Source organism: Vitis vinifera, chromosome 18 (genome assembly GCF_030704535.1).
Source record: "Vitis vinifera cultivar Pinot Noir 40024 chromosome 18, ASM3070453v1".
NCBI lineage: Eukaryota > Viridiplantae > Streptophyta > Magnoliopsida > Vitales > Vitaceae > Vitis > Vitis vinifera.
The window spans coordinates 17,442,409-17,465,269 of NC_081822.1; the positions used below are offsets into that span (position 1 = coordinate 17,442,409).

General features: G+C 40.2%; 1 pseudogene; it reads left to right on the forward strand.

The window, feature by feature from the left end:
* LOC132253130 (uncharacterized) overlaps positions 1 to 22,861 on the forward strand; it is a 157,294-nt pseudogene that overhangs the window by 28,617 nt on the left and 105,816 nt on the right.

Here is a 22,861-nt window from a genome sequence, read left to right on the forward strand (position 1 = left end):
CAAAATTACCAAGTCTAAATTTTCCTAAGTCAAGGGGGTAAAATAGTTTTTCACCTTATAAATGGAACCTAGTGTGCACAGTGTGTGAATAGCTTAAAGTGGAAGAACTAAGGTTGAATTCAATAGAAGTTTCAACAATTCATCAACTTTAGTGAGCATAAAACAAAATCTAAGTCAAGTAAAAAGACAAAAAATTCAATTTCTCCCTTTTTAATTTGAAATTTTTTTCCTTAATAACCATGGAGAGTAGAATAAAAACTTAAAAAATTAAGCAAAAGCAACTAGATTAGCAAAATAACTTCGCATTAAAAGCAAAACTTCCTTCCTCAACTCTCTTCCCCCCAACCAAGCTGAACAACAAAAATTATGAGTAGAGAAAATAAAATGAGATTATGCCAAGTATACTAAAAAAATGATGGATATGTATTACTTTAAGAAAGTACACTATGGACCAAGAACAAGTAATACATCCAATCCCAGTATATAAAACATAAAAAACATGGGATTATGAGTTCTACTATGTAAGGAAATAAAAAAAGAAAATAGATAAATGATCAGATGGTGGTGGGAGGATCATGTGGAGACGATGGCTTGGCTGTAGAAGTCTGAGTGCTCAGGATGGATGTCTCTATCTGTCCTGTAGTCGTCTCCTCAAGGGGCACAGTCTGCTCTGCTAAAGAAGGGTCCTGGGATGGATCTGTAGGCTCTGATGGGCCAAGCATATCATGCTCAGGTGGCGATAAAATACCCAAATGTAGTTGTATCTGCCTAAGGATGGCAGTATGCTGGGTCTAGGTGGCAATAAGCTGATCCTGATGTGCACGTACTAGTGATAGGAGGAGCAGAAGATGCGACCTCAGGCGTAGGTCCTGTAGAAGGCACTACAGAGGCAGGTGTTATGATATCCGTAGGTATCTCAGCCTGTTGTGCCTGCTATGGCTATTTTGGCTGTGCTATCTCTGGATGTTCTGGTCCAGCTGGGGCTCCTGGCTGTGCAACATAAGCCGTCATACTAGTCCATTTGTCGAGAATGAATATCTCTCGACAAATGCATCTGCGTTGAAGCTGAGTCTCAGAAGGATAGCCCAAGTGCTCTAATATCTAACAGAGCAACCTCGGGAATAATAGTGGAATGGCATCCGCTCTCAATAGCTTCTTCCTGTGGACCTTCTCTTCAAAGTAAAGAAGAGCGGTCATGATCAAATGATGAGGGCCAAAGTAAAAACCCTCTGAAATTTGGAACAAGGCCTCCAGTATAGCTCTCCTCCTCTGCACCATATGCTGAAGTGGAAATATGTTGTGGCACAAGAGTTCATCTAGAAGAAACATGTTGGGTGGAAGCTCCTTCCTCAAAAGATATGAGCGTGTGGATGTCCCCCTGGACAGTATATGAACCATATCACTCTGAGAAGGATGAGCCCACACTCTATAATCCTCTGGACGCATTGGATCATAAGGAATGCGCAGGGCCTCTGCTATATGTCTAGCTCCCAAGATACCATGACGTCCATTAATAGTGAAGTGGATGACAGTAGGATCCCAGACGCGATGCGTAGTCATAGACTGATAAAAGTCTAATGCTACTTGGGGATAGAAGAAATCCCTTAGAGTCATCCGGTGCTCCAAATGGTACCTCTAAAGTAAGTGGAATGAATCTCTGAAAATCTCTCTATCAAAACAAAGCTCAGAGTGGAATGACCTAGCCCAGCAATCCAAATTGCCCTCTATGGAAGGCTGAGTAACCATAGGCCTCCTGATAACCACCTCCAAATTCATCCCAAAAGGAATCTGAGACTCTGTAGTAAGTGGTTGAGGCTCTGATGGAGGCTATGATGGCTCTACTGGAGCTGAGACTCTAGCTTTCTTCGCAGGAGGGCGACTAGCTGACTTATTGGGACGAGAGGAGCTTGCCCCTAGTGTAGTGGGTGGTCTCCTGGTCTGATATCTTCTCAGAGGAGGACTAGACGGCGCACCATCTTCGGAAGGTGGGATGGCAGGTGGCTGTGGAGGCTCGGTCATGGAGTCTCGCACAGGTGAGACTCTCAGTGCTCTGCTGTGGGATGATGGAGATGGGGTCTTAGCTCCTCTTATCTTGGCCATGGTTGAAGCAAAGAGGCTTGAGAAGGTGGGTGGAGGTGCGCGGGGGGTTAAAGTTCAGATGGATATCCTCTGGACTTCCCTTGGAGATGGCCCTTTAATTTGGTTCAATTTCGCACTTGAAGGGGCTCTTCGTAGGTCAAAATACCTGTGCGATGTGGGCTAATCAACCTCTTTACGACTTCTCAAGGTGATAACTGCTCTAACTTCCCTCACCTTTGAAGATTCTCCCTTTTGAGCCTCCACTTCATGGATACCCTTGGGATTTTGATGAGGTTGAGAAGGAAACTTTCCTTTCTCTTGCACTGTGTTGAGGTTGGTAAGCCTTGAGATTGTGTATTGGACATTGTCTATCTTCTAAGACAGATCATTTTGCATCCCATCCATCATTTTGTTCAATGTTCTCTCCACACTGTCAATTCTCTGATTCAGTTGAGCATTAATGGACTTCTGATCTCCCACAAAATCTCCCACAACCTTGCTAAGGTTCACAATAGCTTGTTCAAGATTCGAGGCTTACTGAGGTGCTTGAGCAAGTTGTGTGTACTGAGGTGGCTTTGGTTTCCAAGAGAAATTTGGATGGATCCTCCAATTTGAATTATAGGTGTTGCCATATGAAGCATTGTTATTAGGCTTGAATTGACCAATAACATTTGCTTGATCACCAAACATCTCTCTCACTACTGGAATTGTAGGACACTCCTCCACCCCGTGCTCATAAGATTGACAAATAGAACAAGGCATAGCTTGCACTGGTGTCTCAAAAAGGGCTTGTACTTCTTGTACCTTCTTCATTTCTAGCTCTTTTAATCTCCTTACCATAGCTACAACCTTTGCCTTCATGTCAATGTCTTCCTTCAAAACATACATCCCACCCTTAGCATTAGGTTGAGACTTCATTCATCCCACCTCTCTAGCATTTGGTTCATCCCATCCTCTTGAAACTTCAGCCACATAACTCAAAAAGTCCATGGCTTTCTCCAGATTCTTACTCATGAAGTCTCCTCCACACATAGTTTCTAGGAGTTGCTTCATTGAAGAAGACATACCATCGTAAAAATAGCTCACTAAGAGTCATGTGTCAAAGCCATGGTGAGGACAAGCATTAATAGCTTCCATGTACCTCTCCCAACACTCATAGAATTTCTCATTCTCCTTAGCTGAGAAGTTCAAAATTTGCCTTTTCAAACCATTGGTCTTATGAGTAGGGAAGAACTTCTTAAGAAACTCGGCTTGCAAATCATTCTAAGTTTGGATACTCCTTGGTCTTAGAGAATTCAGCCAAATCTTGGCTTTATCCTTCAAGGTGAAAGGAAATAGCTTGAGCCTCATCAAGTCAATTAAAGCTCCTCCTTCTTGAAATGTATTACAAACCTCCTCGAATTCCTTAATATGAGAGTAATGATTCTCACTTTCCATCCCATGGAAAGTAGGTAGGAGTGGCACAATGTGAGGTCGGATTACTAGCTGCTCAGTGGGAGGCACTATGCATGATGGTGTACTCATACGAGGTGGATGCATGCGGTCCCTCATGGATTGGTATGCATTGAAATTATCCTCTTGACCATGTTGGCTATTCTGGTCTTCAGGTGGAACATCCATGATGTTCAAGCACACTTCCAACTCAGTTTCTTGAGGAGTTTCAATTTTTACAAGTTTTCCCTCACTATCTCTTATCCAATAGAGCATGCACAACTAGAGATCACTGAAACAAAAACAAAGAAAACAAAAGAAATACAGTTCTAGGAAAAAGTTGAGGTTAGCTCAAAACTTAATAAAAGATAAGCTAAAATAAAGACAAAGAAAAATCACCAAACTTGTGATGAAGATCACAAGTGTTCACCAAAGGTTATGTCAATGTACTTTGGCACCTTCCCCTGCAACGGCGTCATTTGATTCGTCCCCATTGCAGTCGTGCCATTTGATTCTGGCCCAGAAGGGTGTTATCAACAAAATTTATAAAACCTAAATCACCTTACACTAGGGTAGCATAGCTAACATAGTATAGTGGCTCTAGGATCGTCCATAAGGATGGGTTTTCATCGTACAATTAACTTTAGTGAAGAAAAGAAAATGGTGTTTTTCCTTATGAAAATTAGCTTTTAAAGAAAATGGAATTGTGGTTACAAAGATTGATTTTAAGTTAAGCAAAAATAATAAGTAAAGTTAACTACAACGAAAAGGTCTCTTGGAGCTTTAGGTCACTAGGATCGGGTTCCTTAGGCAAAGGGGGAGATTCCGAATCTTTTCCTCCCATTGAGGACAATAACATAAAGGTTGGTTATCTCCCAAACCGGTTTTGTATTTAGCAATTAAGATTTGATCCAAAGGGTTCATGAAAAATGGTAATTGCTTCCCATTAATGGCTTCAAACACTAAAGACCCTCACCTTGAACCACCTTCCAATGGCTCGTACTTGATAACTAATGAGCATCCATGGATCTAGCAATAAGCATCCATAGAATCCGGAAAGCTTACCAAGTATTGGTCATTCAAGGTGATTTTAAGGGATTTAAAGGTAAACCTTGAAATAAAAAGCATTAATGGTTAACAACTACTTTCATTTAAAGCAATGACAACTCCCACCTTTGCATTCGGGTCCTTCACTTAGCTTCCATCACTCTAAGAAACGTAAAACCTAGCCACTCATCCCCTGAGAAATCATCCTCAGAGGTTGTTTGGCTAGAAAGAAAAGTGAAAACAAAATGAGAAGGAAAGGCAGAGCAAAAGCTCTATATATTTCTTACTATGGGAATTTACAAGTGTTCTCTCTTGATTGCATCCCTTTGTGTCTACATAAGATGTTACCCAAAAAATATAAAAGATATAAAAGAAAATATCTAGGTTGATTACAAGGAGAAAATAGGAAATTACACAAAATATTTGGAGATAAAAATCTAACAGAGTCGGTGCACAGGAAGATTTCGCATGATGTGCAAAATTGTCTTTCACTCAGTCCTGCAATTGTTCATCTTCTTGATTTCGCATGTTATGCGAAATTTTCGCATAGCCATGAGAAAATGCTGGTTGTTGGATTTCTTCCTCTGGTTTTCTTCCTTGCACCTCTGATTGGATTGGAAACCTATTGCCAAGCTTAGCAAAGGGCTATGAAGTGCTCCAAAGCTCAGATTCTTCATGTATTTGAGCTTCAACTTGCCTTGCCATGGATTTCACAAAATTCTTCCTCACTATGAAGTGCTCCAAAGCTCAGATTTTTCATGTATTTGAGCTTCAACTTGCCTTGCCATGGATTTCACAAAATTCTCCCTCATTCTTGGCTTGTTTCAATGATCAAATAGCTACCAAAAACACCAAAACTTGCCAAAAACTGATTAGTAACCCTTGCTAGGTTCCTTAACGTGCCAATTGAGTTAAATGGTATTAACTACTACTCAAAAGTGTTTAAAACAGTTAGTTTCAAGCTATAAAATAGTACCTTTTGAGTAGTAATCAATCATCCACAACTATGAGTTGTTCATAGCATCTAGACCCATGAACTCACAACCCGAAGTTGTTCAGGTCAACCACAACCATGAGTTGTTGATAGCATCTTGAACCCTAAGCTCACAACCTAGAGTCGTTCATGTCATCCACAACATTGAGCAGTTCATAGCATCTAAAGGCTTGAGCTCATGACACAAAATCTTTTTTATTTTTCAAAACCTTGACAAGTTCATAAAATTTGGAGGAATTAGCTCATGGGATCCTAAGTCGTTCATATCATCCACAACTTTCAGTTGTTCATAACTTCTAGAGCCCTGAGCTCAGGAGCCGAAGCCTTTCATGTCAACCACAACTCTGAGTTGTTCATAGAATCTTGAGGCCATGACCCGAAGTCGTTCATGTCATTCACAACCCTGAGTTGTTAAAAGCATCTAGAGCCCTAAGCTCATGACATACAGTCGTTCATATCAACCATAGCCCTTATTTGTTCATAGTATCTAGAGGCTTGAGATCATGACACGGACCGATTCTTATCCACCATAACCCCGAGCTATTTATTGCATTTATAACCCTAAACTCATGACCCAGAGTAGTTCATGTCATCAATAACCTTAGGCATTACATAGAACCTAGACCCTTGATCTCACAACCTGGAATCGTTCATGTCAACCACAACCCTGAGTTATTCATAGTATCTAGAGGATTGAGCTCAAGACCTAAAGTCTTTCATCTCATCCATACCCTAAGTTGTTCATAGCATTTAAAGCCATGAGCTCACGACCCAAAGTCATTCATGTCAACCACAACCCAGAGATGTACGTTGCATCTAGAGCCTTGAGCTCACGACCCAGAGTCGCTCATGTCAACTAGCACCATGAACATTTTATAACATTTAAAGCCTTGTGATCATGTCCCGGAGTCATTCTTGTCATCCACAGACTTGAGCAGTTCATAGCTCTGAGCTGTTCAAGGCATCTAAAACCCTAAGTTCACAACCCGAAGTCGTTCATATCATCCACAACCCTGAGCTATTTATAGCATCTAGAGCCCTCAGCTCATGACCTAGATTCTTTCATGTGATCGACAACCCAAACTTGTGTATGGAATCTACAACCTTTAGCTTATGACCTAAACTCTTTCATGTCAACCAAAACCCTACGTTGTTCATAGAATTTGGAAGCCTCAGCTCATGACTAATGTTATTTATGTCATCCACAACATTGAGTTGTTAAGAGTATCTAGAGCCCTAAACTCACGACCTCGAGTCTTCATGTGAACCATAAGCCTACGTTGTTCATAGCATCTAGAGCCTTGAGCTCATGACTCGAAGTCCTTCATGTTAACCACAACCCTGAGTAGTTCATAGCATCTAAAGCCCTGAGCTCAGGACATAAAGTCATTCATGTCAAACACAACCATCAGTTGTTCATAGCATCAAGAGCCCTAAGCTCATGACCCAAAGTCGTTCATGTCAACCATAGCCCTAATATGTTCATAGCATCTAAAGCCTTGAAATCATGACCTAAAGTCTTTCTTGTCATTGATAGACTTAATCTATTCATAACATCTATAGCCTTAAGCTCACAACTGAGAGTCTTTCTTCTCAACCATAGCTTTAAGTTGTTCTTAGAATCCAAAGGCCTGATCTCATGAACTAAAGTCATTCGTGTTATTCACAACCTTGAGTTGTTGATAGCATCTACAACCTTTAGCTCATGACCCAGAGTCGTTCATCTCATTCATAGTCTGAGAAATTCATAGCATCTAGAGGCTTGAGCTCATGATGGAGAATCATTCACATCATCCACAACTCTGAGTAATTCATAAAATATAGAGGCTTAAGCTCACAGGATACCGGCTCATTCATATCATCTACAACTCTGAGCTATTCATAATATCTAGAGCCCTAGGCTAACAACTAGGAGTAACTCATGTCATCCATAGCCGAGAGTTGTTCATAGCATCTAGAACATTGAGCTCACGACCCAGAGTCGTTCATGTCAACCACAACCCTGTGTTGCTCATAGCATTTAGAGCTCTTAGCTCTTGACCCAAAGTCTTTCATGTCATTAATAGCCCTAACCTATGTATAGCATCTAAAGCCCTCAGCTTATGACTCAAATTTTTTCATGTCATCAATAACCTTCAATCGTGCATAACATCCAGAACTCTAAGATCATAACTAGGAGTCTTTGATGTCAACCACAACCTTGAGCTTTACATAAAATATAGAGGTCTGATCCCATGACCTGAAATAGTTCATGTCATCCACAACCCTAGTTTGTTAGCAGCATCTAAAGCCTCGAGCTCACGACTCGAAGTTGTTCATGTCTTCCACTGCCCAAGGTAGTTCATAACATCTAGAGGGTTGAGCTCATGACACAGAATCATTCATATCATCCATAACCTAGAACGGTTCATTACATCTACAGGCCTAAGCTCATGGGATCCCAAGTCATCCATATCATCCACAACTATAAGTTGTTCATAGCTTCTAGATCCCTAAGCTCGGCACCTAGAGTCTTTCATGTCAACCACCACCTTGAGCTATTCATCATATCTAGAGCCCTGAACTCATAACCCAGAGTCATTCATGTTATCCACAACCCTGAGTTTTTCATAGCATCTAGCGCCTTGAGCTCATGACCTGAGTCGTTTATATCAACGATAACCCTAATTGTTCATAGCATCTAGAGCCTTGAGATAAAAACCTAGAGTTGTTCTTATCTTCCATAGCCCTAAGTAGTTCATAGCAACTAAAGGCTTGAGCTCATGACGTAGAATCATTCATATCATCCACAACCGTAAGCGGTTCATTTCATCAAGAGGTCCGAGCTTACGGGATCCTGAGTCCTACATATAATCAATAACTCTAAGCTATTCATGTTATCTAGAGCCCTAAGATCACGACCCATGGTAGAGAATGTCATCCACTACTATGAGTTGTGGATAGCATCTAGAGCCTTGAGCTCATGACCCAGAGTAATTCATATCATCCACAACCTTGAGCTATTTATAGTACTAGAGCCCTGAGCACACGACCTAGACTGTTTCATGTCATCAACAACCCAGACTTGTGTATAGCATGTAGAGTCCTAAGCTCACAACCTGGAGTCTTTCATGTCATTGACAACCTTAAGTTGTGCATAGCATCTAGAGCATTGAACTCACAACTCAAAGTCATTCATGTCAACCACAGCCTTAAGTTATTCATAGAATCTAAAGACCTGAGCTCATGACCTGGAGTCATTCATGTCATCCACAACCCTGAGTTGTTAATAGCATCTAGAACCTTAAGCTCATGAACCAAAGTCGTTCATGACAATTACAACCCTAAGTTGTTCATAGTATCTAGAGCCTTGAGCTCATAACCCGGAGTCGTTCATGTCAACAACAACCTTGAGCTATTCATAGCATCTAGAGTCTTGAGCTCACGACTTGGAGTCATTCATGTCAACCATAACCTTAAGACATCCATAACATTTAGAGCCTTGAATTCACGACCTAGAGTCTTTCAAGTCATCAACAACCTTAAGTTGTGCATAGCATTTAGAGCCTTAAGCTCATGAATCAGAGTCTTTCTTGTCAACCACAACCCTGTGTTGTTCTTAGAATTTAGAGATCGGGGCTAATGAATATGAGTCATTCATCTAATCCACAATCCTAAGTTATTAATAACATCTACAATCTTGACCTCACAACCAAGAGTCTTTCATGTCATCCACAGCCCTTAGTAGTTCATATCATCTAGAAGCTTCAGCTCATGATGCAGGATCATTCATATCATCCATAACCCTCAGCAATTCATAGTGTCTAGAGGCTTGAGCTCAAGGGATCCTGAGTCATTCATATCATCGATAACTCTAATCTCTTTATAGCATCTAGAGCTTTCGTTTCATGACCTAGAGTAGCTCATGTCATCCATAGCCTAGAGCAATTCATAGCATCTAGAGGCTTAAGCTCACGATCTAGAGTCGTTCATGTTAACCACAACCCTAAGCTATTCATAGTACCTAAAGCCCTGAGCTCTTGACCTAGAGTCTTTCATGTCATTGACAACCCTAATGATTACTACTCAAAAAGTGCTATTTCATAGCTTTTAATTAACTCTTTCAAACACTTTTGAGTAGTAGTTATTGCCTTTTAACCCAATTAACATGTTAAGGACCCTTGCAATCAATTCTAATCAATTTGTGTTAAGTTTTGGTGTTTTGATAGCTTTTTGATCACCAAAGCAATCCGAGATTGAGGAGAGTTATTTGGAATCCATGGCAAAGCAATGGAAAGCTCAGAAACATGAAGAACCGAAGCTTTGAAGTCCTTTGCCATAAGCAAATCCGGAATGCAAGGAGGGGAAGCAAAGAGAAATGTGCCATGAAGCATTCTTGATGATAGTCATGTCAGCCACTTTTGGAGCACTTCCTGGAGTCCAATTTATGCATGCTATATGTCGTTTCAAAGCTTAGGAAGTCAACAATCCAATGCTTCAAATTGTATAGGATTCAGAGTTGAAATGAAGGAGTTACAGCCATTGGAAGCCAATCACTCCAAGCTGAAGGAAGAATTTTGCACGGCTGCGAAATCACCCTTTTGCTGCGAAATGATTTCGCAGCCATTTTGCACAGTGCTGTGGAATTTCTCCTCAAGTTTCCCGATATTTGCGACCGACACTTTTGGATATTTTGCTTCAGATTTTTTATGTCTAAATCCCCATTTTCTCCTTGTAACCCACCAATTATAGGATTCCTTAGTTATTAAGTTTGGAAAAGGGGTGAATAACCTCAGATATTTTGTTTTGTAATTTTCTTTATATATAGCTCTCGGGAGCCTGTTCTCGGGAGGAGGACGATGAACCTTTGGTATAAGTAAGAAATATATCTACAGAGCACTTGCTCTATTTTTCTTTCATATTTTTGTTTTCTCGTTATTTTTCTTTCTAGCCAATCAAACTCTGAGGATTTTTCCTCAGAGGATGAGAGGCTAGGCTTTTCGTCTCTTGGAGCTAAGGTAACCGGGTAAGTTTTCGAATGCATAAATTGGAAGTTTTGTTATTTTAGTTTTTAATGAAGAGAAAGTGTGACCCGTTAATGGTTTTTATCTTTTTAGTTAACTTAAAACGCCTTTAAATCATCTGGGCCAACACTTGGTAAGGCAAGTGATCTCCGTCCATGGAGATTCACTAGTTTATCTCTTGCGAGCCTTTGGGAGGTGGTTTGAAGGTAGGATTTTCTAGAATAGCCAACACTTGGTGAGCTTTTGGACTCCAAGGAGACATCCATTAATTATCTCTTGCGAGCTTTTGACGGGTAATCCAAGGTTAAAGATCACCTTGAATGGCAAGTGCTAGGTGAGAGGTATGAGCCATTGCAAGGTGCATCAGTGAGAGGGATTTAGTGTTTGAACCCATTAATGGGAAGCATCTGTACAACACCGGTTGGAGAAGGAACTATATGTTAATTCTCTAATGCGAGGAAAAGAAACAAGTGACCGGAACTCCCTTTTTGTATGAGGAACCTGAGCCTAGTGATCTACACTCCAAGAAACACTTTTCTTTGTAAGTAAAATCAGTTACTATTTGTGGTTAGTTTAAAACCAAACCTTTTCCAACTCAAGTTTATGTTTTCTTTTAAAGCTAACCTTGAAATGAAAAGGCACCAATTCAACTTTGAATTAATATCATCTGTGAAGTGAAAACCCATCCCAGTGAACGATCCTAGAGCCACTATGCTATAGTAGCTTTGTCTTTGCTACCCTAGTTCATGGTGTAATAGGTTATAAATTTTGTTGATTACTCCCTCAATCAAGGAGCACCAACTGGACATGAATCAGCTGAGACACCAAGTAGGCATGAATCAAATGGCACCGTTGCCGGGGATGGTGCCACTTTACAGTGAATCACATTTCTAAAATACTTGTGATCTTCATCACAAGTTTGGTGACTTTTCTTTTCTTTTTACTAACTCTTTTTATTTGTTTCTCTTTCTTTGTTCATATTTTAGTATACCTTTTATTTAGTTTTTAGTTTACCTTAATTTCTTAGATTTTTTTTTCTTTTGTTTTCTCTGTTTTTAATTCACAAATTGCTAGTTGTGCATGCCATGTTGAATACGAGATAGTAGAGGAAGCCATGAACTTCATGAGTTATGTGGCTGAAGTTTCAAGAGGATGGGATGAACCAAATGCTAGAAGATATGGGAAGAATAACGTCTCAACCTAATGCTAAGAGTGAGGCATATATTTTGAATGATGGCATAGACATGAAGGCAAAGATTGCAGCTATGGCAAGGAGATTGGAAGAGCTAGAAATGAAGAAGATGCAAGAAGTGCAAGCCATCTCTCAGACACCATTGCAATCTATGCCTTGTGCCATTTGTCTATCTTATGAGCACTTGGTGAAGGAGTGTCCTACCATTCCAACGGTGAGAGAAATGTATGGTGATTATAACACCTACAATTCCAATTGGAGGGAGCATCAAAATTTCTCTTGGAAACCACAGCCGCCTCAATACAAGCAACCTGCTCAAGCACCACAGCAAGCCTCAAACCTTGAACAAGCTATGATGAATCTTAGCAAGGTCGTGGGAGACGTTGTTGGATCTCAAAAATCCATCAATGCTCAGCTCAGTCAAAGAATTGACAGTGTAGAGAGTTCATTGAACAAAAAGATGGATGAAGTGCAACATGATCTATCTCAAAAGATAGATAATCTCCAATATTCAATCTCAAGGTTTGCCAACCTCAACACAATGCAAGAAAAAGAAAATTTTCCTTCTCAACCTTATCAAAATTCCAAGGGCATCCATGAAGTGGAGGCTCAAGAGGGAGAATCTTCAATGGTGAAGGAAGTTGAAGAGGTTATCACTTTAAGGAGTGGTAAAGAGGTTGATCCGCTCACATGCAAGCTAGAGCACAAGGAAGAGAGTGAAATAGAGAAAGAAAAGAGGGAGGAAATCAAAGGAAAGAAAAAAGGGAAAAGCATAGACGAAGATGACTATGATTTTGAAATAGATGAAGAACCACAGAGGATAGTCATCAAGGAAGAATTGATGAAGAAAGCTTTGTATGGGAAAATCATACAAACCAAGTCTCAAGTGAAGGATGCAAACTTCATATGGGATCCGGGTAAGCTAAATCAGGAGCAAATTTTTTTATGGACTTAGTCTTTTTAAAGACTAGCTAGTCCATATCTTTTTGTTTTGTTTTTTTTTTTACTTGTTTTAATTTTGATTTCAATGTTTTAAATTTTGATTTAAATGCTTTAATTTTGATTTCAATGCTTTAATTCTAATTTGTTTTGATGTAATATAGGTTTTTGGATGATCAAAATCAGGAGGAATTGCAAATAAATTGAGGGAAAGTCGTTTGGAGCAAGAAAAAGTGTAAAAACAGGGGAAAAACAGGGGTCTGCGAGATTTCGCAACCTAAAAGAAGCCGCTGCGGAATCAATGTATCTCTACGAAAACGGTCGTCCTTTGCGAAATCATTTCGCAACTCAATTGACTCCTCTGCGAAACCAAGTTTGGCACATGAGTGCCACTTCGCAACACAGGAGCCCCCATTTCGCAGCTGCGAAACGGCTGCGAAGCTCCAAAGCATGAAAATTCCTAATTTCGCAGCCAAAGCTCCATTCCGCAGGGTGTTTCGCAGCTGCGAAACCATTTTTGGCACACGAGTGCCATTTCGCAGCACAGTGACCCTCATTTTGCAATTGCGAAACGACTGCGAAATCCCAAAGCGTAAAAACTCCCACTTTTCACAGCCAAAGCCCCATTCCACAAGTGCCATTTGAAAGCCCCGTACACTCATTTCGCAGCTGCGAAATGGCTGCAAAACCTCCACACCTTAAAATTCTTCAGCGCGCACACCATGAACAGACATGTCACAGCCGCACCCCCATTTCGGCAACTGTTGGACACAATTTGATCACTTCCTGGAGCTCAAATTATGCATACCATATCTCGTTTCAAATCTTGGGAAGTCAGGAGCCCATAGCTTCAAACGGTGCTCGATTTGGATTTGAAACGGAAAAGTTATGGCCTTTTGAAGATGACTGTGCAAACCATGAGCGGAAATGTCGCACCTCCATTTTGCTACTATTGGACACATTTTTGAAGCACTTCCTGGAGCTCAAATTATGCATACCACATCTCGTTTCAAATATTGGGAAGTCAGGAGTCTAATGCTTCAAATGGTACACGATTTGGAGGTGAAATGAAGAAGTTATGGCCATTTAAAGACGAGCGCGCAAAGCTGAGCGGGAATTTCGCAGCCGAGACGCCATTTGGAAGGGTGTTTCGCAGCTGGGAAACCACTCTTTGGCACACGAGTGCCATTTTGCAGCACAGTTCCCCTCATTTCGAAGCTGCGAAATGGCTACGAAATGGGCTGCAAAAATATTTCGCAGCGGAGAAATCACCTTTGAGCTGCGAAATCACCTTTAGGCTGCGAAATGATCTCCAAGCTTTGAAATGGCTGCGAAATCACCTCCAAGCTTCAAAATGGCCTTCAAATTGCGAAATTGACTTGTGAAATGGAGAAAGGTTTGCAAAAACACCTTGCAAAGCCAAGAGAAATTGCTAAAATGCTAACAGAGCCCCGCAACCATGCATATGAAGAGGAGAGACCCGCGCACCCTGGGATCACACACACTAAGCCTCTCACTCCATTTCTGACCTCCTTAAACCATCAGAGCCCACAGCTCCAACTGAGGAGACTATGCCACCTAAGGAGACTACCAGAACAAAGGCCAAAGTCCTGATCCAACCCATTCAAGAGGCCACCACAGACACATCAGCTCCACAGGACCTTACCATTACTTGATCATCTCTTTACTTTTTGTCTTTACATATTATATTAGTATAGATAATTCCATGTTTTGATGTCTTATATTATGGGATTGGATGTATTACTGATGATGCATCATATATAGACATCATTTTTGTTTAAACTTGGCATTTTTCTATTTCCTCTACTCACTAACTCTTATGTTTTCTTTGAAACATGTGGTTTCTCCTATACGACTCGGACTCCATGTCACTCAGGAGGTACCACTTCCTCCCTATTGTTCAATCGTTGTTGTCACATTGAGGACAATGTTCAGCTTGGTTGGGGGGAGAGTTGAGGAAGTAAGTATTGTTAATAATGCTAAGTTATTTTGGTAATTTAGTTGCTCTTTGCTTAATTTTTAAAATTTTTGAAAGTTTTTATTCTACTCTCCATGGTTATTAAGGAAAAATTTTCAAACTAAAAAGGGAGAAATTGATTTTTTGTCTTTTTACTTGACTTAGAGTTTGTATTATGCTTACTAAAGTTGATGAATTGTTGAAACTTCTATTGAAGTCAACCTTAGTTCTTCCACTTTAAGCTATTCACACACTGTGCACAATAGGCTCCGATTATAAGATGAAAAACTATTTCCCTCTTGACTTAGGAAAATTTTAGACTTGGTACCTTTGACCTCATTTAATGGTGTTGGGACACCTTATAAAAGGCCAATGAGTCTTTGAAGAAAAAAAAGAAAGAAAGAAAAAATGTTTACTTGCCTTGAAACCCAAGCAAGGTCTGAGGGGTATATGGTGAAAATCTTTAAAACCTGGCGCCCGAAGCCTTAATTGGTTGGGAGTCACCGACCTCAATGCTTGTTACAAAGGTGAATAGGTGGAGTTTAACATACTGTAGGTGCTTGGGTATTAAAATTCATTCTCAAAAGTCTGGGGTAAAATCCGAGGAATTAGTGGTTGAAAGATCCTTAAAGCTTGATGCCCTAAACCTTAATTGGTTGGGAGTCATCGATGGACCCCCGTTACATGGACAATTTAAAAAGGAATACCTTTAAGCCTTGTACTCCTACAATGAAAAAAAAAATTGTGAGAAAAGAGGTGCGTTCTTAACCTATTGGAGGTTGATCAGTTTGCTAAGCTTTAAAAAAAAAAAACTTGGTTGGGGGGAGAGATTAGTTCAACATACTATATTCGGAAACTAATAAATAACACTTAGATTTTTGTGGAAGAGTAAGGTTTGACCCTTTGGGAGTGGAAACTCTTTTAAAAGCTTAAATTTGCATAATGCCTTCTCTTTATGAATTGTGATTAGACAAGTTATTTGATAACTCTTGTTGAAGTTTGAGTTTTATTTCTTTAATGTTCCATGTGAGAGTTAGATCATCATGCCACTTGAAAATTGTTTTTTTTTTATCAGCATGATGTTGTAAATTATAGTATTGTTTATTTTTATTTTTCTCTCCTCCATTGCTAAGGGACTAGCAATATGTCGGTTGGGGGGGAGTGATTACTACTCAAAAAGTGCTATTTCATAGCTTTTAATTAACTCTTTTAAACACTTTTGAGTAGTAGTTATTGCCTTTTAACCCAATTAACATGTTAAGGACCCTTGCAATCAATTCTAATCAATTTGTGTTAAGTTTTGGTGTTTTGATAGCTTTTTGATCACCAAAGCAATCCGAGATTGAGGAGAGTTATTTGGAATCCATGGCAAAGCAATGGAAAGCTCAGAAACATGAAGAACCGAAGCTTTGAAGTCCTTTGCCATAAGCAAATCCGGAATGCAAGGAGGGGAAGCAAAGAGAAATGTGCCATGAAGCATTCTTGATGACAGTCATGTCAGCCACTTTTGGAGCACTTCCTGGAGTCCAATTTATGCATGCTATATGTCGTTTCAAAGCTCAGGAAGTCAAAAATCCAATGCTTCAAACTGTGCAGGATTCAAAGTTGAAATGAAGGAGTTACAGCTATTGGAAGCCAATCACTCCAAGCTGAAGGAAGAATTTTGCACGACTGCGAAATCACCCTTTTACTGCGAAATGATTTCGCAACCATTTTGCACAGTGCTGTGGAATTTCTCCTAAAGTTTCCCGATATTTGCGACCGACACTTTTGGATATTTTGCTTCAGATTTTTGATGTCTAAATTCCCATTTTCTCTTTGTAACCCACCAATTATAGGATTCCTTAGTTATTAAGTTTGGAAAAGGGGTGAATAACCTCAGATGTTTTGTTTTGTAATTTTCTTTATATATAGCTCTCGGGAGCCTGTTCTCAGGAGGAGGACGACGAACCTTTGGTATAAGTAAGAAATATATCTACAGAGCACTTGCTCTATTTTTCTTTCATATTTTTGTTTTCTCGTTATTTTTCTTTCTAGCCAATCAAACTCTGAGGATTTTTCCTCAGAGGATGAGAGGCTAGGCTCTTCATCTCTTGGAGCTAAGGTAATCGGGTAAGTTTTCGAATGCATAAATTGGAAGTTTTGTTGTTTTAGTTCTTAATGAAGAGAAAGTGTGACCCGTTAATGGTTTTTATCTTTTTAGTTAACTTAAAACGCCTTTAAATCACCTGGGCCAACACTTGGTAAGGCAAGTGATCTCCGTCCATGGAGATTCACTAGTTTATCTCTTGCGAGCCTTTGGGAGGTGGTTTGAAGGTAGGATTTTCTAGAATAGCCAACACTTGGTAAGCTTTTGGACTCCAAGGAGACATCCATTAGTTATCTCTTGCGAGCTTTTGAAGGGAAGTCCAAGGTTAAAGATCACCTTGAATGGCAAATGCTAGGTGAGAGGCACGAGCCATTGTGAGATGCATCAGTGAGAGGGAATTAATGCTGAAATTCATAAATGGGCTGCATCTGTACCACACCGGTTCGGGAAATAACTATATGTTAAATCCCGAATGCGAGGAAAAGAAACAAGTGGCCGGAACTCCCTTTTTTTACAAGGAACCTGAGCCTAGTGATCTGAACTCCAAGAAACACTTTTCTTTGTAAGTAAAATCAGTTACTATTTTTGGTTAGTTTAAAACCGAACCTTTTTCATTCAAACATCTTTATGTTTTCTTTTAAAGCTAACCTTGAAATGAAAAGGCACCAATTCAGCTTTGAATTAATATCAATTGTGAAGTGAAAACCCATCCCAATGAACGATCTTAGAGCCACTATGCTATAGTAGCTTTTTCTTTGCTACCCTAGTATATGGTGTAATAGGTTATAAATTTTGTTGATTACTCCCTCAATCAAGGAGCATTAGCTGGACACGAATCAGCTGAGACACCAATTGGGCACGAATCACCTAACCTATGTATAAAATCTAGAGCCTTGATCTCATGACTTAGAGTATTTCTTGTCATCGACAACCTTAAGTTGTGCTAACTTCTAGAGCCCTAAGCTCATGACTAAGAGTCTTTAATGTCAACCACAGGGTTGAGTTGTTCATAGAATCTAAAGGCCTAAGCCTATGGCCCAAAGTCATTCATGCCATCCATAATCGTAACTTATTTTTAGCATCTAGATCCTTTAGCTCACTACCCGAAGTCGTTCATGTTAATTACTGCCCTGAGTTGTTCATAGCTTTGATTACTACCCAAAAGGTGCTATTTTGCACCTTTAATTCATTATGTTTTAAGTACTTTTGTGTAGTAGTTCTCCATCTTTATTCCAATTGGCATGTTAAGGACCTAGCAACGACTTCTAATCATATTTATGGCTAGTTTTAGTGTTTTGAAAGCTTTTTGGATCATTAAGACAAGCCAAGTAAAGGAGTGAAGCAAAGAGGAAAAACAAACAGAATGAAGAAAATAGATGACAATAGTTGCAGTCTTCCTTCGCACTTTTGGAGTACTTCATGAAGTCCATTTTCTACATACTATATACCATTTCAAAGCTTAGGAAGTCAAAAATCCAATGCTTCAAACCGTGTACGATTTGGAGCTGAAATGAGGAAGATATGGCCTTTGAAAGACAACTACTCTAGGCTTGTGCGAAATTCGCACAACACCTTGAAATTCGCACAACACCTTCAGGTTGTACGAAATTCGCACAACACCCCTGCTTGTGCGAAATTCGCACCATCCCATGCGTGGTGCGAATTCTCCTCTGTTCTGCCGACTCCACTTTAGATCTTTTCTTTTGTATTTTTTTTATGTAAATTCCTTTCTTGTCCTTGTAACTAGCCAATCACAGGCTTTGCTTTGTAAAGACTATAAGAGGGGTGGAAATCATCTCTCGGAAAATATGTTACATTTTACACTTAGTGAAATACAGAGCTCTCTCGTTTTCCTTTTCTTTCTACTATTTTCTTTTTCTTGGAAGCCAAACAACCTCTGAGGATGTTTTCCCAGAGGATGAGAGGCTAAACTTTTAGTTTCTTGGAGTAAAGGAAGCTAGGTGAAAAGTCCAGATGCTAGAGTGGAAAACTCTCGTGCATTAAATACAGGTAGTTGGAGTTCATAAATGGCTTTTAAATCCAAAGTTTTGCTTTAAATCCCTTAGAATCACTTTGAATGGCCAATACATGGTAAGCTTCAGGTCTCTGTGGATGCTTATTGCTAGATCCACATCAGTCCATTAGTTATCATGTACGAGCCATTGGAAAGTGGCTCAAGGTGAAGACCCACAGTGTCTAAAGCCATTAATGGAACTTGACTACCATTTCTATTGACTTTTTATGGATTAAATCTTCATTGTTAAACCTATACCGGTTCGGGAAACAACCATCCTTTATGTTGTTGTCCCCAATGCGAGAAGAAAAATCTGGAATTTCCCACTTTGCATTTTGAACTTGATCCTAGCAACCTCTAGCTCCGAGAAACTTTCTTTCTTCCATTTTTACTTAGTTTTATGTTAGTTTAGTTTCAAACACCTTTCAAAACAAATTTTATTTTCTTTTAAACTTTAAGTTTTTAATAAAGGAACTCACCAAATTCAATTTCTAATCTTGAGTATATCACTGGTAGAATGAAAACCCATCCCAGAGTTTGACCCTAGAGCCACTATGCTATAGTAGCTTTGCTACGCTAGTATGAGGTCATAGGTTTTATAAATGTTTTTTATTAAAAGACCCGCATGGACTTTCACGGAATCAAAATGGCGCCATTGCCGGGGATGGTGCCACAATACAGTGATACAACCTTTTAGAGGCTACTTGTGATTTCCATCACAAGTTTGGTGAATTCCTTTTTCACTAATTTCATTTCGTTTATTTTTGTTTTCTTTCTAACCTTAACTTTTTTCTAGTTTTCTCTTGTTTTTGTTGTCTTTGTTTTGTTTTCAGGTAAGTTGTAACTTGTGCATGCCCTATTGGATTCGGGACCAAGAGGGAAGATTAGTAAGGATTGAGAATCCTCAAGACATAGAGTTGGATATCTGTGTAAACATCATGGACCCTCCACAAGAGGATCAGAATTCTCAACACGGTCAAGGGGGTAATCCAAATGCATATCTATCCATGAGGGATAGAATGCACCCACCAAGGATGAGTGCACCCTCATGCATCGTACCTCCTCTTGAGTAGTTGATTATAAGGCCCCATATTGTGCCCCTCCTACCAAATTTCCATGCAATGGAGAGTGAGAATCCATATGCCCACATCAAGGAGTTTGAGGAGGTGTGCAATACTTTTAGAGAGGGAGGAGCTTCAATAGACTTGATGAGACTCGAGCTATTCCCTTTTACTTTGAAGGACAAGGCAAAAATATGGCTTAATTCTTTAAGGCCAAGGAGCATAAGGAATTGGGTTGATCTTCAGCCCGAATTTTTGAAGAAATTTTTCCCCACCTATAGGACCAATGGGTTGAAGAGACAAATCTCAAACTTTTCTGCAAAAGAAAATGAGAAGTTCCATGAATGTTGGGAAAGGTATATGGAGGCCATCAATGCTTGTCCTCATCATGGCTTTGATACATGGCTCTTGGTGAGCTATTTTTATGATGGGATGTCTTCCTCCATGAAGCAAATTCTTGAAACCATGTGTGGGGGAGATTTTATGAGTAAGAATCCAGAAGAAGCCATGGACTTTTTAAGTTATGTGTCTGAGGTGTCAAGAGCATGGGATGAGCCCAACTCAAGAGAAAAAGGAAAGTTTCCCTCTCAACCAACCCAAAATCCAAAGGGTGAAATGTACATGTTAAGTGAGGACATGGACATGAAAGCTAAGGTGGCAACAATGGCAAGGAGGTTGGAAGAACTTGAGTTGAAAAAGATGCATGAAGTCCAAGCCATTTCCGAGACACAAGCCCATGTCATGCCATGCACCATTTGCCAATCATGTGATCATGTGGTAGATGAGTGCCCAACCATTCCAGCCATGAGGGAGATGTTAGGTGATCAAGCCAATGTTGTGGGGAAATTTAGGCCCAACAATAATGCACCTTATGGAAACACCTATAATTCAAGCTGGAGAAACCATCCAAATTTTTCTTGGAAACCAAGGCCACCTCCATATCAACCACAAGCCCAGACCCAAGCACCTCAACAAACCTCTTCAGTGGAGCAAGCCATTGTGAACCTAAGTAAAGTCATGGGTGACTTTGTGGGTGAACAAAAGGCAATCAACTCCCAATTGCACCAAAAGATTGAAAATGTTGAGAGTTCTCAAATTAAGAGAATGAAGGGGATGCAAAATGATCTATCTCAGAAGATAGATAATATTCAATACTCCATCTCTAGGCTTACCAACCTCAACACAGTGAATGAGAAAGGAAAGTTTCCCTATCAACCAAGCCAAAATCCCAAGGGTGTTCATGAAGTTGAAACCCAAGATGGGGAGTCTTCAAAGTTGAGGGAGGTTAAAGCTGTGATCACCTTGAGGAGTGGGAAGGAGGTTGATCAACCCTTGCCTAAGGTGAGGCAAGATGAAGAACTCATGTCAAAGAGAACCTTGGTTAAAGAGAGCAATAACCAAGAAGAGAAGAGTGGGAAGAAAAGTGCATCCAAATCAAGCATTGAAGAAGAGCCAAGGATAGTGATTAAAGAGGATATGATGAAGAAACATATGCCTCCCCCTTTTCCTCAAGCTTTACATGGAAAGAAGGAAATCAAGAATTCATCATAAATTCTTGAAGTTTTGAGACAAGTGAAGGTGAATATACCCTTACTTGATATGATCAAGCAAGTCCCCACATATGCAAAATTTTTAAAGGACTTGTGCACGGTCAAGAGAGGGTTACATGTGACAAAGAATGCATTCCTCACTGAGCAAGTAAGTGCTATCATTCAGAGTAAGTCTCCAATTAAGTACAAAGATCCGGGATGCCCCACCATTTCAGTCAACATTGGAGGGACACATGTGGAGAAGGCTTTACTAGACTTGGGGGCAAGTGTGAATTTGCTCCCATACTTTGTGTACAAGCAACTGGGACTTGGAGGATTGAAGCCCACAACCATCACACTCTCCTTAGCTGATAGGTCAGTCAAAATCCCAAGGGGGTGATATAGGATGTTCTAGTTCAAGTGGACAAATTCTACTATCCCGTGGATTTTGTTGTGCTTGATACTGATCTCACTGTTAAGGAACCAAATTATGTGCCAATCATCCTTGAGAGACCTTTCCTGGCTACCTCCAATGCTATCATCAATTGTAGAAATGGGGTGATGCAGCTCACATTTGGAAACATGACCTTGGAATTAAACATATTCCACCTATGCAAGAGGCATCTTCACCCAGAAGAGGAGGAAGGATTGGAGGAGGTGTGCTTGATCAACACCTTGGTTGAAGAGCATTGTGACAAGAGTTTAGAAGAGAACCTGAATGAAAACCTTGGAGTGCTTGATGCAGGGTTACCTGAACCCTCTGATGTGTTAGCCATCATGTCTCCTTGGAGGAGACGGGAAGAGATCTTACCACTGTTCAATAAAGAGGACTCACAAGGAGCAGCTATGGAGGACCCTCCAAAGCTGGTTTTGAAGCCACTTCCTGTTGATTTGAAGTATGCATATTTGGAGGAGGATGAGAAATGTCCAGTGGTGGTTTCTTCAACTGTCACAAGTGATCAAGAGGATAGTCTTTTGGGAGTCCTCAGAAAATGCAAGAAAGCCATTGGATGGCAAATTTCTGATCTGAAAGGGATTAGCCCTTTAGTGTGCACCCATCATATCTATATGGAGGAAGATGCAAAACCAGTGAGGCAGCCCCAGAGGAGGTTGAATCCTCACATGCAAGAGGTGGTGAGGGGTGAAGTTCTGAAGATACTTCAAGCAGGGATCATATATCCCATTTCAAATAGCTTGTGGGTGAGCCCCACCCAAGTAGTCCTAAAGAAATCTGGAATTACTGTGATCCAGAATGAGAAAGGGGAGGAAGTCTCTACACATCCTACCTCAGGATGGAGGGTGTGTATAGACTACAGGAGGTTGAATTCAGTGACTAGGAAGGACCATTTCCCATTGCCTTTCATGGACCAAGTCCTTGAGAGAGTCTCAGGACATCCTTTCTACTGTTTTCTGGATGGTTACTTAGGGTACTTCCAAATAGAGATTGATTTGGAATATCAAGAAAAGACAACCTTCACTTGCCCCTTTGGTACTTTTGCATATAG